This window comes from Grammomys surdaster, unplaced genomic scaffold (assembly GCF_004785775.1).
Source record: "Grammomys surdaster isolate TR1022 unplaced genomic scaffold, NIH_TR_1.0 124988, whole genome shotgun sequence".
In the NCBI taxonomy this organism is placed as follows: Eukaryota; Metazoa; Chordata; class Mammalia; order Rodentia; family Muridae; genus Grammomys; species Grammomys surdaster.
This window is the reverse complement of record NW_021619916.1, coordinates 318,001-332,774: the sequence shown is the minus strand read 5'-3', so window position 1 is coordinate 332,774 and position 14,774 is coordinate 318,001.

Below are 14,774 nucleotides of genomic sequence, written 5' to 3'. Positions count from 1 at the left end.
CATGTTTCGGTGACCCCCAAACATAAAATTACTTTCACTGCTACCTCAAAACTAATATTGCTACTGTTATGAATTGCAACATAAATGCCCATGTCTTTAGATGGTCTTAGGTGGCCCCTGTGAATGGGTTGGTCATTCAACCCCGAAAGGGGTCATGACCCACAGGTCATGTGAGAACCACTGTCCTAGAGAGAAACATCATGCTTCGTCCCGGTGCTTGTGTTTATACACTCACTGTGTTCTAGAAGGGCAATTTCTCTCACCACTGTAGAAAATGTGGAGAAACCTCAACAAATCTAGTCTATACACTATCTAATCATACTGTCTTTCTTGAGGAACTTGCTACACTAACCAATGTCTTCCTCATAACCCCAGTACCACCAATCTAAGGTGTAGCTGTGCTTCTCACCTCAGAAAATAACTACCCCTTGTCTCAGACTTTAGATCTTTAATCCATTTCAAAGCCCTTCTATGACAAAATGGTTTACTTTAGTTTGAGGGTTTCTAGTGTCTTATAAATCCTAGAATCGAAATGTACATACAAATTACACACATCTGTAATAATTAATTGTTTTGGGTTTAAATGGCTACCCCAAAGTTTTAGACAGTGTGGAATTGTGATACCTGCTTCTAGGTAGACTGAGGGAGAAGAATCCTAACAGTACCCAGGGCTACATATTATAATATTGTAGCAAATAGATAAACTCCAGCATAAAATTTCTCACATTTTAAAAGTGACTTTACAGTTTATTCGGTGCCTGGTCTACAGTTATCTTTTCTTTATGGTATGTATCTGTTGAATGACTGAAAACTCTAATCAGCCTATTATTGCTCAAGTCAGGCAAATTTTGACACTAACTCTGTTCAAAGGATATACTTTATTTGTGGAATTTTTCATTTCCCTTATTTCACTTTGCTTTCTGTCCTGCGTGCCTGTCACCTCATTGAATTCTCTGGTCATATCTTGTAGTAACCTCCTTTTCTCATATCTGTTTTCTTAGAATCCATTCAACAGTTTGAGTCTTCTTTGATTTCTTTGAACACAGTTATAGCCATTCATTTTAATTGTGTATCTGGGATTTTGTCTAAGTCATTTTTTTTAGAAGGCCATTACCATAGGACTTTCATCTTCGGCTCCAACGGATAATTTTTGGAGGTTATGTGTCATCTTGGAGCTTTGCCTTTCTTTTGTGTTTGCATTGGGACTTTTGCATCTGGTTTAGCTTTTTGGTTAAAATGTTTCCAGTTACTTTTATCCTCTCAATGAGTGTGTTTGCAATGTTCAAAAGCAACTAGGTTGTACTGGTGTTGAGGTGTCATTTTTTTCTCATCTAGACTCATGGTCAATCCTCAGCTCCCAGTACACCCCTGAGAATACAGCACCATATGCAACAACAGACAGTATCTATCAAAGGGAAGACTCACTATTAAAATGTAATAGTAGTGGACAGAGAAGATGGTGACTGCCAAGGAGTCCAGTTTAGTTTCCAGCACTCACGTTAAGCAGCTCACCGCTGCCTGTAACTCCAGCTCCAGGGGTCCTGACAACTTCTTGGCCTCTTTGGGTACCCATGTACAAGTGGTCCACACTCACACAGACACATACAAATAAATAAAAATAAGTCTGTTTTTAAAATACAGTAAAAGTCATATAAAAAGCAGCCATTTTAGGAAGTAAAGTGCTTTGTGGTCTACTGGTTATTGTGGAAATGTGTTAAAAGCAACCATGTATCGGAGTAGCAGGAGTTATCGGTGTTGGGTTGATATAAAGTATCAGAGGGAAACAGAGCAGAACAGTTCAGACAAGGTGGAGAGATGAAGCACGGTGGGCTACAGATAGATTGAAACAAGAGGTAAAGAAATGCAGCCAAATATCATAGAAGAGCCCCAGGTTCCAGAAGGCTGAGTCACTGAGACTCCACAAATCAGGTCAGCCTGGGTCTTTGGGAAAGGAAAATGAGAAAGGAAATAATAGAGAGAAAAGGGAGAAAGGCAGGGAAGAGGAGATTCGAGGACATAGCTGATCTGCTTTTTGTATTTATTTGTGTGTGTGTGTGTGTGTGTGTGTGTTGACAACGGGTAGTAAATAAAGGAGAAACAGGTGTGAATAGGAGAGAGCTGGGTGGAGGTGTAGAGTATACACACCAAGTGACTCGTGTGGTGGGTTCAGGCTCTCAGTGTTCCTTCCCCAGGGATCCTTTGTGATGTTGGGTCACGGGTTGTCCTGGCTAGTGTTATGTCAGCTTGCCACCTCTGAGCTGGTGGTCCTGGGTTCTAGAAGAAAATAGGCTGAGCAAGCCTTTAGGGGCAAGCCAATAAGCAGCACCTATCCATGGCCTCTGCGTCAGCTCCTGCCTCCAGGTCCCTGCCCTGTGTGAGTTCTTGTCCTGACTCCCTCCAATGCTAGGCTACCGTGTAGAAGTGTAAGCCAAATAAACCCTTTCCCCACCAGCTTGCTTTTGGTCACAGTTTCATCATAGCAATAGAAACCCTGACTAGGACACAGGTGCTTGTAGCCTACCCTCTCCTACAGGTCTGCCTTGAGGAGAACCCATCACGAGTTGGTTTGCAACTCCTGACTGACTGTATTTCTGTACCGTCCTGGATGTCTGGCATGCTGCTTGAAGTTTATCTCTAAGTTCCTCGCAGACTCTGCCTTTGACCAGTTTCCAGCTTGCTGAATACTGCATGGTTCTGGTTCAAAGTTTCTTCTCTATCTAGCAATGTTCTGTAGACCAGGCTTCAATGTTCAACCTTATGACACTTGCCCTGGGGTTCACAAAAGGGTCTCAGGTTGCTGAGTCTCCATCACAAGGTCCTCTGTGCGTGCGTGCGTGTGTGTGTGTATGTGTGTGTGTGCGTGTGTGTGAATGTGTATGCACACATGCACATGATGTATGCATATGTATGAGGTATGTGAATATTTATGTATATACACATATATAATACATATATATATGCTAATATTATATATATATATGGTGGTCATAGGTCAACAGACTATATTGCTCTATCACTCTCAGTTTTATCCTTTTATTTTTACATGTGTGTGGTGTATATCTGTGGAGTGTGAGGTGCTTGCACTTGTGTGCTTGCATGCAGAGGCCAAAAGACGGCATTGGGCATCTTCCCCTCACACCTGCACTTTACCATTACTATTTATTTGTGCATATGTGTGGGAGTAGTGCTTCTTTGTGCATGTGTATATGTGGGTGGGTGTGCCACATGCTTGCACATGGAAGCCAGAGAGGAACATCAAGTGCCCTCTTCTTTGCTCTCTGCTTTATTCCCCAAGACAGGGCCTCTCACTGAACCTGGAGTTCTCCATCTGGAAGCCAGTTTGGCAGCCAGAAAGCCCCAGTGCTGCTCCTGCCCACACCCAGGCTGCCATCCCTCCAGCTCTGGGGTTACAGAGGACATACCATGCACAGCTTCTTACCTGGGCTCTAGGGATCTGAGCTCAGGTCCTCATGCTTGCCAAGCAAGTACTCCTGTCCACAGAGCCTTCCTCCCAGGCCTCTCTAGACAGAGTCTCTCCCTGAACCTGGAGCTCACCAGTTCAGCTAGACTGGCAGGCCAGAAAGACTCCAGGATTCTCCTTGCCTCTCTGCCTCCTCAGCACTGGGACTTGAGGTGTGTACTGTTGTTTCCAGCTTCTAAATGGACACAAAAGCTCTAAAATCAGGTCTTTATGCTTGTGTGGCAAGTCTATTAATCCACTGACCCATCTCTCCAGCCCCAGAGGAGTTTATAAATGGTATTGCATGGCTGCTGCACGGAGTGTTGAAGGCCAAGTGCTTAGCACAGAACAGAAAAGAGCATTTTCCTGACATTTCCCGCCAGCACTAAGGACGTATCCGGCCATGCCTCCTTTTCTGCTCTTTAAAATATCCATTACTGGGACTGGAGAGTTGGCTCCATGGTTAAGAGCACTGGCTGCTCTTGTGGAGGACCCGTATTCAACTCCCAGCATCTACATGGCAGCTCACAACCTCAGTAACTGAAGTTCCAGGGACTCCAATGTCCTCTTCTGACCTCTGTAAGAACCAGGCACATTTGTGGAGCACACATATGTGCAGGCAAAACACTCATACACATAAAACGACGAAATAAGTAAATCTTTAAAAGTTAAAAGTAAAATAAAGTACCCATTACTGAAACCAAGTGCAGATCTCCTTTATCTGTGGCTCCCAGCAGGAAGTGGGAGTCCCCACTACCAACCGTTCCAGGACAGACACACTGATCTGTAAAGTGCCTCGTTTTACTTGCAATTATAGCTACGTACATCCATCTACCACCCACCTCTTTAACAGCTGCTATTCAATTTCCCCTAAGTTATTCCCTGGAGACTGGCAGGCCATGCCTGTGTGTCACCTGTGTGTCACCTGCATGTCAGCCACCATTTTCTCTATTTTTTCCTATTGTCCAGTCTTCTATTGATCATTCACTAGACCGACTTCACTGTCAGTGATCCCAAGAATCATTATGTATGCATGCACACATGCATGCATACATACACATATACACACATACATATATACATACATACACATATACACATACATAATATATACTTACATACACACATATACACATACATAATATATATATACGTATACATACACACACACATCATGAGGGTTTTAATTCTTGTCACCCTGGAACACAAGTCATTTCATCCCATTGGCCTGGCATTCTAATCTTCTTCACAAATGAGGGGCTTGCCATGTGCTGAATTTATTGCAGCTGTTTTCCATACTGAACCATGACCCTTGATACTAGACTCATCATCTGTTAACCACGCTGATTGTCAGGGTAATTGCTAGATAGGTTGGGCCTGTCAACAATAACAGGCTACTCTCCCTGCTTGGAGGAAGGCCTACAGTCAGTCCTACAAGGAAAGGGCCTATTTGCTTATGACTACAATGGAAACTCCCAACAGGATGCTTCTGTATGTACTGTTTCCATTTAGAACTGTGTTTCTTCAGCTGTGGCCTCCTGTTCTGAAATGCCTTGTGATCCCACCCATGATGTGTTGGATATTTTAAGTCTCCATGCCCTTTGGTTATGGAGGCGGTTGTATAAATGCTCAATAACAAGATTGTTCAGTGGTTTTCAAAAGGAGAATAATAGAAGCATTTGGTATTTTTCTAATTCAGAGGCCATGATGGAGTTCGCATTGAGCAGCAGCTGGGGACTTTTACCAGTGGCTCTACCGGGCACTGATACCATTGGCTGACATTTCCAATCATATTGCACCATTGAGATCTTACAGTTGTGATGGAAGAACAGACTGCAGGCATCTGCTGTTATGAAGATCTTACTCAGACGCTCAGCCTTTTGTGAGTAATTTTATGGATTTGATTTCTCCAAATCCCAAATGGGCCCACCAGGTGTTGAGCCCTAAGCATAGAGTGGGTAGGACTCAGACTCCTAACCTCTGCTGTCCAGGGCAAATTCATTCTCCCATTGCCTGTTGTCCATAACTCTGCAGGTAACTTTCTCTAACGGTCCTCTTCCTTTCTGGAGATATTTGTGGGGTTTTGCCTTTTTCACTCCACAACTGCTATTCTCAGGGCCATTTCGGGAGAAGGCAAACTGTTTTGTGTACTTCAACCCCTATCTATGTGGAAATCTTTAGACGACAGCCACAGAGGTCATTATAAACGATAAAGCGAACAGAGCTCCCTTAGTACCTTTAGGCTTTGTAGGATGTGGGTAGGAGTCTCCTTACACACTACAGGATGTAAATAAAGCACACAAGGCAGCTGTGCTTAAGCGCAGTGAAGTACTCACCTTAGCCACAGAACCTGGGGACTCAAAACAGAATACCCTCATCTATCCATTTACATGTGTGAAGTTTTTAACTTTTTTTATTTGATGTATGTGTGTGTGCACCTGGGTACCTATGGGAGTCAGCAGAGGATGCTGGAGTCCTGAAGCAAGGGTAACACGTGTCTGTGAAGTGCCAGACATAGATGCTGAGAAATGAACTTGGGTCATTCGCAAGAGCAGCATGTGCTTTTAATCACTGAGCCAACGCTCCAGCCCCATATGAAGCATTTTTTACTTACAGCTCAGCTCAGCTAAGACATTTGCTTAACGTGTGCAAGACTCTTGTTTCAACACCTTGCTCAGAGAAATAAACCCATGAACAAGGTGACTGGATACAAAACAAAGACAGTATGACAGTAGGTGTTACCACCTGGGAGATGTACCTTGGAGTGTGACTACAGCAGTGGCGGGGGTGGGGGGTGGGAGGGTTGGGGGAGGTATCTTGATTATATAACTAAAGCGGAAGGCCTGCCCACTGTGGGTGTGGCCATTCTCAGGCTGGGCTCCTGGACTGTGTGAAAAATGGAGAAAGTGAGCTGGGCTCAAGCATGCATAACACACGATCCCTGCTCTTCACCGTGGGTACAATGAGTCTGGTTCTATCACAAACCCCCTTTACCATGCAATAGACTCCATCGACATCTCAATCAAAAGTGTTTGACACGCAATGTGATGACATGCTAAGAAAAACTGCACGCTAACTACAAAGAAAAAAATGTCTTTCCAAGCAACAAATGTCAGTTCAAATCGCCTGCTCCTGCAATGCTATTGGCGATCTGCAGTTTGTGTCTGTGTGGACAGAAACTTCAGGTATGGAGCCGCGCAGACCTCATTAGAGGTTAGCATCAATAGGAACTCTGCTTAACAGTAAGGAGCACTATGAACACCAGTTAATCATAGTATCATCTCACCTCCCAAAAATTCCATCCCTCCCATAGATCTGTAATAGCTTCCCTAAAGAACCATAATGTATAGTCCCCAAGAAACAGAATCAACATTGCCGGGCGGTGGTGGCGCACGCCTTTAATCCCAGCACTTGGGAGGCAGAGGCAGGCAGATTTCTGAGTTCAAGGCCAACCTGATCTACAGAGTGAGTTCCAGGACAGCCAGGACTATAAGAGAAACCCTGTCTCGAAAAACAGAGAGAGAGAGAAAGAGAGAGAGAGAGAGAGAGAGAGAGAGAGAGAGAGAGAGAGAGAGAGAATCGAGAATCGACATTGAGTATAAAAGGGGGATTTATGAGTGGTTTGCATGGTAGAGGTTCAATAGTCTAGCATCTGCAGACAGGAGAGTCAGCCAGCCCAAGAAACTGAAAGCCTCAGAATAGAAACCAATGAGACAGCCCCATCTGAGGCCAAAGGTGAAACGTTCCCTGGAGAGTTGCCAGGTGAGCTCAAGCTGGAAAGCTGAAGGTGAAGTCTGATACCCAGGCAATGACAGCACCTATAGGCACTGTAGCTAAGGAAGGATGCAGCTTATATGCATCAGCTGGCTTCCCCCTTGTACTTTTGTTCCTCGGGGACCCCACTTATTGGATAGTGACCCTCACATTCAAGAATGGACCCTCCCAGTTGGTCATGCTACTGCACACGTCAATCGTCTCTAATCAGACCCTTACAAGTGCATCTGGAAGATGAGTCCCTGACCTATGACTGATGTACCTCAAAGCACTTTTTAATTGAAAAATCGAGGCTATCATAAGGCAGATATTTAAAAGGATCCTCAACTATCATTACTTTACATTCCAGATTTTCTGAAAAGGGACACAATGTAAATTTTTTTTCTTTTTGTCATATTAATGTTTTCCAGCATCTCAATTTTTACTTTTGGCTATAAAGCCTAAAACATTTACTTTCTAATTTGGCTTTGTGATTAATAGCACTGACTGCTCTTCCAAAAGACTCTGGCTTGGTTCCCAATGCTCAAACATTTATAAATATTCTATCAGGGGATCTGATGCTTCTGGCTTCCCAGGACACCTGTCATACATGGTACACATGCAGCCAAAATACCCATACACATAAAGTAAAACTTTAAAAGCTTGCTAATAACCAAAAAGGTACCTATACTCATGCCCTTCTCTCATTAAAGTATGGTAAAAAGTTTGCTGCTGGCCAGCAAGATGCCTACATGTAATAATATGGGAAGCAGTGTCTTCTTAGGTCCAGCTGTTTAAATATAAACAGCCAAAGGTTTCCCTAAGAATGCATTTTTAACAGAAACCCACCAATCCTGAGCCCATCTTCTGCTCTGAGTCTGGCACCACACTCATAGTTTCCTGATAGATCCCAGAGACAAGTACTAAATAACCAGAGAATACCTGCTTAATCCAGAAAAATCCAGAATCATTTGTAGGCCCTACTTTGCCTTTCCCCATGAGACCTCAGCAAAGACCCAGGCCCATGTTCATTGCAGAAGCCAAGCTGAAATCATGAAGCATGAAATGTGGGAGGGATCTCACATAGAGTGGCAGAGAGTACGGTCCTGGGAAGAGCCTGAGGAATCAAGATTTTTACAGTAAACTCTGTAAAGACACAAAAATCTGGGAATTTATAGACAAGAGTCAGGTTACCCACAGATATTACTCCTGTTTTATACCATGTAGCCACAAGCTGCCACTTTTGAATCTCTATAGTAAAGGACACAGTTCTTGGGACCTGAGAGCCTCACTCATATCCCCTCCTGTGACAACACCAGCTTCACAGTATCATGTCTAAAGTTGCATTCTTAGAGCATCAACTTTGGACAGCCCTGACTCATTCAAGTCCCTTTGGGTTGCACATGATGGAAACACTACAGGAAGGAGCCTAAACAAGAGAAAAATGTATTCCACAAAGCAGAAGATCGAGAGATTCTCAACTGCACTCAGGGTTTGTTGCTCTTTAATGCTGGCTTTTCACCTCTCCACTCAGTTTTGGTCACTGACACCAGTTCTTGAATCTAAGTGCTATTTTACTGTATAACTGCTCTGTAGAAACAGATGCTTCCCCCAGACTCTCCCAATCAGAATGCTCTTGGCAACTCTGCTGTCTATTCCTAGTGAGGCAACGGAATTAGGTCAGTCTCAACCACCTTTGGCACAGGGACGTGTAATTAGCTTCACTAGGCTACAGAGTAAGCGATGGATGAAAACATGCAGATTTGCTTAGAAGAAAGGAGAGGCAGGGTTTAAGCTGTGCCACAATCTCCAGTGAATACATCTGCAAAGTCTGTCTTCAGATTCTTTTATTCTTCTATTTGGGTTCCCTTGCCCTAAAGTGCTCCCTTCCTATTGCATTCAAGTAGAATGTCTTCATGTGCATTAGAATCACTTGGAGTATTTGCTCAAGTGCAGGTCTTTAAGCTCTGCAGCCAGAGGTCCTGTGCTAGTTTGTTTGAGGGCTCAGAGGATGTTTAAAGGTAGTATTGAGAGTGTTAAGCACTGAGTACCACACATTCCACTCATGTGAGTTTCCTGGAATAGTTAAAGAGGCTGATGGGAACATATGACATCAGTCGTATGGCCTGTATACAGGATGATAGACCTACCAACACTTTCTATCGTGGTTGCTTAAAGATATTCCACTGTAACTCCTTATAAATGCATTCTGGGAATATCTTCTTCCTTTTTCCCTTACAATCCAGAGGTGAAAATTATGGCCATCCTCTTACTATTTCTCTGTGTGTCTGAGTTCTAGACACATTGGGTCAATAAATACTCCAAAATTGAAAAGCAACATTGTCTAGATGATGAATCAAGGGGATGTCCACTGTCTGTAGTTCAGCCCATTCCTGAGATGGACAGAACGGCAGTGTCCTGATGGACCAGTAAGACGAGTAGAAGATTCCACTCATCAATCAAAATGCTGTATCTGAGCATGTAGCTAAGGGGTAGACTGTGCTGTGCTCAGCAGCACAAGGCCCTGGGTTAAACCACCAGCATCATACAAATTAAAAACATTAAACATTTGTTTTTTATTTATATGCGCGTGTTTGTATATATGTATGTTCTCTCTCTCTTCCACTCTCTCTCTCAAACAAACAAACAAACACCAAGTGCAGGCTTATCATTAGGTATATACGTGTGTGTGTGTGTGTGTGTGTGTGTGTGTGTGTGTGGTGTGAGCATGCACGTGCACACTCATGTATACAAGAGGTCCTCAGATCCCCTGGAGCTAGAGTTACAGGAAGTTTTAAATCACTCACTTTCGGTTCTGGGAACCAACTCAGGTCCTCTGGAAGAGCAGGAGCTCTCTTAACCACAGAGCTATCTCTTCTGCCCAAAAGAAAATATATGGCTTTGTCAAAGTATGAACTGTAAAATTCACGTGGGTTTTAATAGTTAAAAAGAATACCTCAAAGAAATTTTGCTACTTGGCTTATCTGACTGAATTCTTATTCTCTCGGAGTTTTCTCTGCTCTTAAAGATAGTTTGGTGACTTAAAAATATTGGGAAATCCTAAGAAAAGTAATCCTATTTTCTTAGAGTGTTCTAATATAAATCATTAAAAACGTCTATAGCTCATACCAGAGTGAAGACGTTTTTTTCTTGGTTATTTAAAATTCAAGGCCAGCAAAATTACTCAGCAGGTAAAAGTGTTTGCTATGCAGTCTGGTGAGCTGAGTTCTATCCCTAGTTTTGGTGATAAGAGGAAAAGAATTGATCCCTGAGAGTTGTCCTCAGACCTTCACATGTATGCTGTGGGTGAACACACACACACACACACACACACACACACACACACACACACACACAGTGTATATACCTAATGATAAGCCTGAACTTGGTGTTTGTTTGTTTGTTTGTTTGTTTGTTTTGAGATGAGGTGTCTCTATGTAGCCCAGGCTGGCCTTACCTGAAGCATCCTGCCTCGGTTTCTCAAGTGCTAGAATCATAATCATGTGTCATTATGCATATGTCATGTATGTACTATGTATACCTACAACCTTTTAACATGCTAAGTCAATTTTCCTATGTAATTTTTGTGAGCCAATCTAATTTTCTATGATTTTTTTTCCTCTTCCAGTGATCACAAATGCTAAAATCTGTTTTTGCCCATGTTACAAATAAAAGCTGCGTGGCTGGACTTTGCGTGGAGGCACAGAAAAAAAAAATGTTTCCCCCAGTCAAATCTGAGACACTGAGCCTGACACATCCATCCACACATCCTGCCCTCAGGGACACAGAGACTGAGCTTCCATAAGGACCTCAAAAGCCCTTCCCAGAACCATCACCTCCGTAACCAGAGCTTTGGGCGTCGGTCCTGCCTGGAATGAGCCACTTTAGACACAAAATTAAACTGCTTTACAAGACTTCTAAAACCAGCTGCCCTCAGCAACTCCTTCTCTGTTTTTTTCCTATTAGTCATTTCCATTCTAAATATACAGATATGTTATCACTTTCTCACTTAACAAGGAAAACAAAGAAAAGCTCTCTTGGCCTCACTTCCTCCTCGGGCGACTGCTGTTTCTACTGTCTCTACAGAAAGGCGCTGTCCAACAAACTCCCTCCTCCCTGCCCGCAGCTCTCACGCACTCGCTCTTCAAGCTTCACTCGGGTCTCTACCCTCATCTCTCCACCTAACTATCCTGGTTACTCTTTTCCCTGATATGAAATCCCAGGCACATGACCTTCCCGCTCACACGCCCAGCAGCAGCCCTGCTATCTAAATGGCTTGGAAATGTATACTTTCTATCTGGCCTCGTCTGGTCTGCTTGCATATATTCATCTGCCAACTCAAGATTTCCACTTGACTGTCTGATAGGCCTGCTCCAAACTGGATTTCTCATCTTTCCTGTCAACCCTGCCCCTCCCTGGCTTCTCCTGTTGAGCTGAGGCAATCCTATCCTAGCAGGGAACAAGCAGACATTAGTCGATTCATTATTGATTCCTCTCAGTACCTTCCCTCACATCAAATCCCCAGGCAATGTGCCTACTTAAACTATATCCAGAATCCAACGGCTTCCTAGCACTCAGGAAACAGAGACAGGTAGGTCTCCATGAGCTCGATACCAGCCTGGTCTACATAGTGAACTCTAATCCAGTCAGGGCTACACAGTGAGACACTGTTTCAGGAAAAATAGCAACAACAAACCAGAAATAACAAAACTTTAATTTCTTCATAATTTCACTGGGGATGTGGGGGTCCATTTTCTTCTGATTGATTGCTTTTCTGGTGTGTGTGTGTGTGTGTGTGTGTGTGTGTCAGAGAGAGAGAGAGAGACAGACAGACAGACAGGCAGACAGACACAGAGAGACACAAAGACACAGAGAGACACAAAGACACAGAGAGAGCAATGTCAACTTCTTCAATTGTTCTCTTCCTTGTTTTTTTGAGACAAGGTCTCTCGCTAAACACAGAATTTGCCAATTTAGTGTAACCAATCTGCAAGCCCTCCGGACTCTGCTTTCCCAGAGCGAGGACCATAGACAAGAAATGTCCACTTTTTATATTTCATATGGATGCTGGGGATCCAAACTCAGATCCTTCTGCTTTAGCGACTGAGCCATCTCTCCAGACCTATTGTAAGTTGCTCTCCCCCCAACCCCCAGTCTAAGAAGCTTGACTAAGGTATTTTGTATGTGGCTGGTACAAAAACAAAGTTGCTAATTCCTGTAAACTTCTGTTCCACACACTGAGGAGCAAATGGATACTTTTCATTCCTTGTTGACTGAATCATTTCTGTGTGTTTACATTACCAAGACTCAAAGAAACATCTACTTGTCACTTGACAAATGTTGAACTCACACGAGACTCCTGTGGGAAAGGACTTCATGGCAGATTTAGAAAGGTCATAGGAAAGGGGACTGTAGGCAATGAAAAGAGAATAACAGGACTTAATATGCTCAGCTGGTCTCCATGCTACCAGCTCATTGGAAGAAAAGCTACAGAAACTCCTAGCTTATTACCATCTAGCATGTATTTGGACACCACCCCTGCTATTAATCATGTAGTTTTGTGGGGTTTCTAATTTTAAATTCACCTAAATAACCTTCTTCTTCATTCAACTTTCTACAGAGTAAACTGTATCCTAAAAGGAGGAAATGAACATTACTAAATAGGTAATTCTCAAGGCTTACCATACCTCTGAGAGTGTCAACTGCAAACAATAAGACTCTGTACTTATGATTTTGTTATGTAAGCGCTCATTTATTTGGATTTGTATTCTAGCATTATTTTTTTTCTACAAAAGATACAGGAATGATAGGCTTTAGAAAATAAGGAGCAATAAGCAATAGACACCTGTTAGAGCCAAGGAATCCCATGATGCCCCAGAGAATGTTTTACAAATAGATGCTAGTATACGATTCATAGAAACTTGGTGTTGAAGACCTCCACAGAGGGGAGACCCTCACTCAAGTCTCAGAAAGTCACGATCACCCAGTAATCTGCTCGAGACACCGTGTACCGGAGCAAAAGCGAGGTTTATTAGGGCATGTGACACCTAGCTGCCGGTCAATTCGTATGCCCACACAGGAGCTGAATTGACCCCGACAACCAGTTTGAGAGGGGTTTTTAAAGGGAAAAACCACAAACCAAGGAATTGGGAGGGGGATGAGGGGTTGTTAAGGTGGCATAACATAAAAATAGCGGAACATTCCAAAGGAACCCAACCTACAGGAGTCAGAGTCATGTGAAAACTCTCTGTAGCTAGTCTTTCTCAAGAATGTGGTCCTGCCCTGTTACTTCGGCCTTGCCCTGTCACTGCGGTTACCAGCTTGGTTCCACCTAGTTCACTTGCATTCTTTCCTTTCTCTTTGCGGGTCGGCCAGTTCCAGTAATGGTGACTGGTCTTTCCACATTCCTAACTTGCTTCATGGCTCTGTTTCTCAGAAATGTTTCCATGTCCTTATAAAGAAAGCCTAAAGAATATTTTATACGTCTAAAAAGGGTTCTATATACCCAGCATCTATAATTTTTCACTCTACAGTGTCAAAGAAACCAGGGTAAACATGAGGGTAGCGTGGCAATGTTCTTATTAGGAAGTTTGTATTAGTCATGGTTCTCTAGAGAAGCAGGCCTGAGATTCTTAAGGAACTGGCTCAGGAAATTGCTGGATTTGGCAAGTCTAACATTTTTAGGGCAGATTTGGTAGGTTGAAAATTCAGGTTAGAAACTGTGGTTGTCAGTCTTGAATCTAAAACTCCCAGAGCGGGGCCACAGGCTTCTCAGGCTGGGTTTCCATGTTGCAGTCTGAGAATTCTTTCTTCTTTAGATATTGTCAGTCTTGACATTTTAGTCCTCAGCTGATTGGATGAAATCTGTACCCCAAACCCACTAATTTAAATGCTAGCCACACGTTTAAATGCCCTCTTGTATGCTGTAACATCTGCGCTGGTATTTGATCTTCTGTGCATGGTAACCTAGCCAACTTGATGTATAAAACCACCCATCAAAAGGTAATCAAGGAATGTTCTTCCTCTGTTATTCCCCCATTGAGGAAGAAAAACAACTCTGAAACTCTAGGACACACGAAGGGGCTCTGGAAAAGGGAAACTGAAGGAAGTTATTTGAAAATAGCAGACAGTAATCTTGTGGCTTTGATATCCAACACCACTGCTAAAGATTCCAGAACTGTGAGTCCAGTCCTTAAATCTCGAGTTCAAGAAAAAAAAAAGTAGTGACATAAGATAGCAATATTTGATTATTTTTTATCTAATCAATTTTCAATTACCATTGATACTCATTTGTTATTTAGACCCATAAAGTAAAAGATAAAATTTTCAACAGTAGCAAATTAAATAGTAAGGTTAAATTACAAATCTTAGGTTTAAAAAAAGGAATCTCATAGGCTGAATTTGAAAAATTCATTTCTGAACTGACTATGTTGTCACATGTGTCTGTAATCCCAATACTTGGAAGTCTGAGGCAGGAGAACTTCCATGAGTTCAAAGCCAGCTTGGGTTATATAACAATATCCTGACTCAAATAATAATTATTTTTATTATTATAATTATT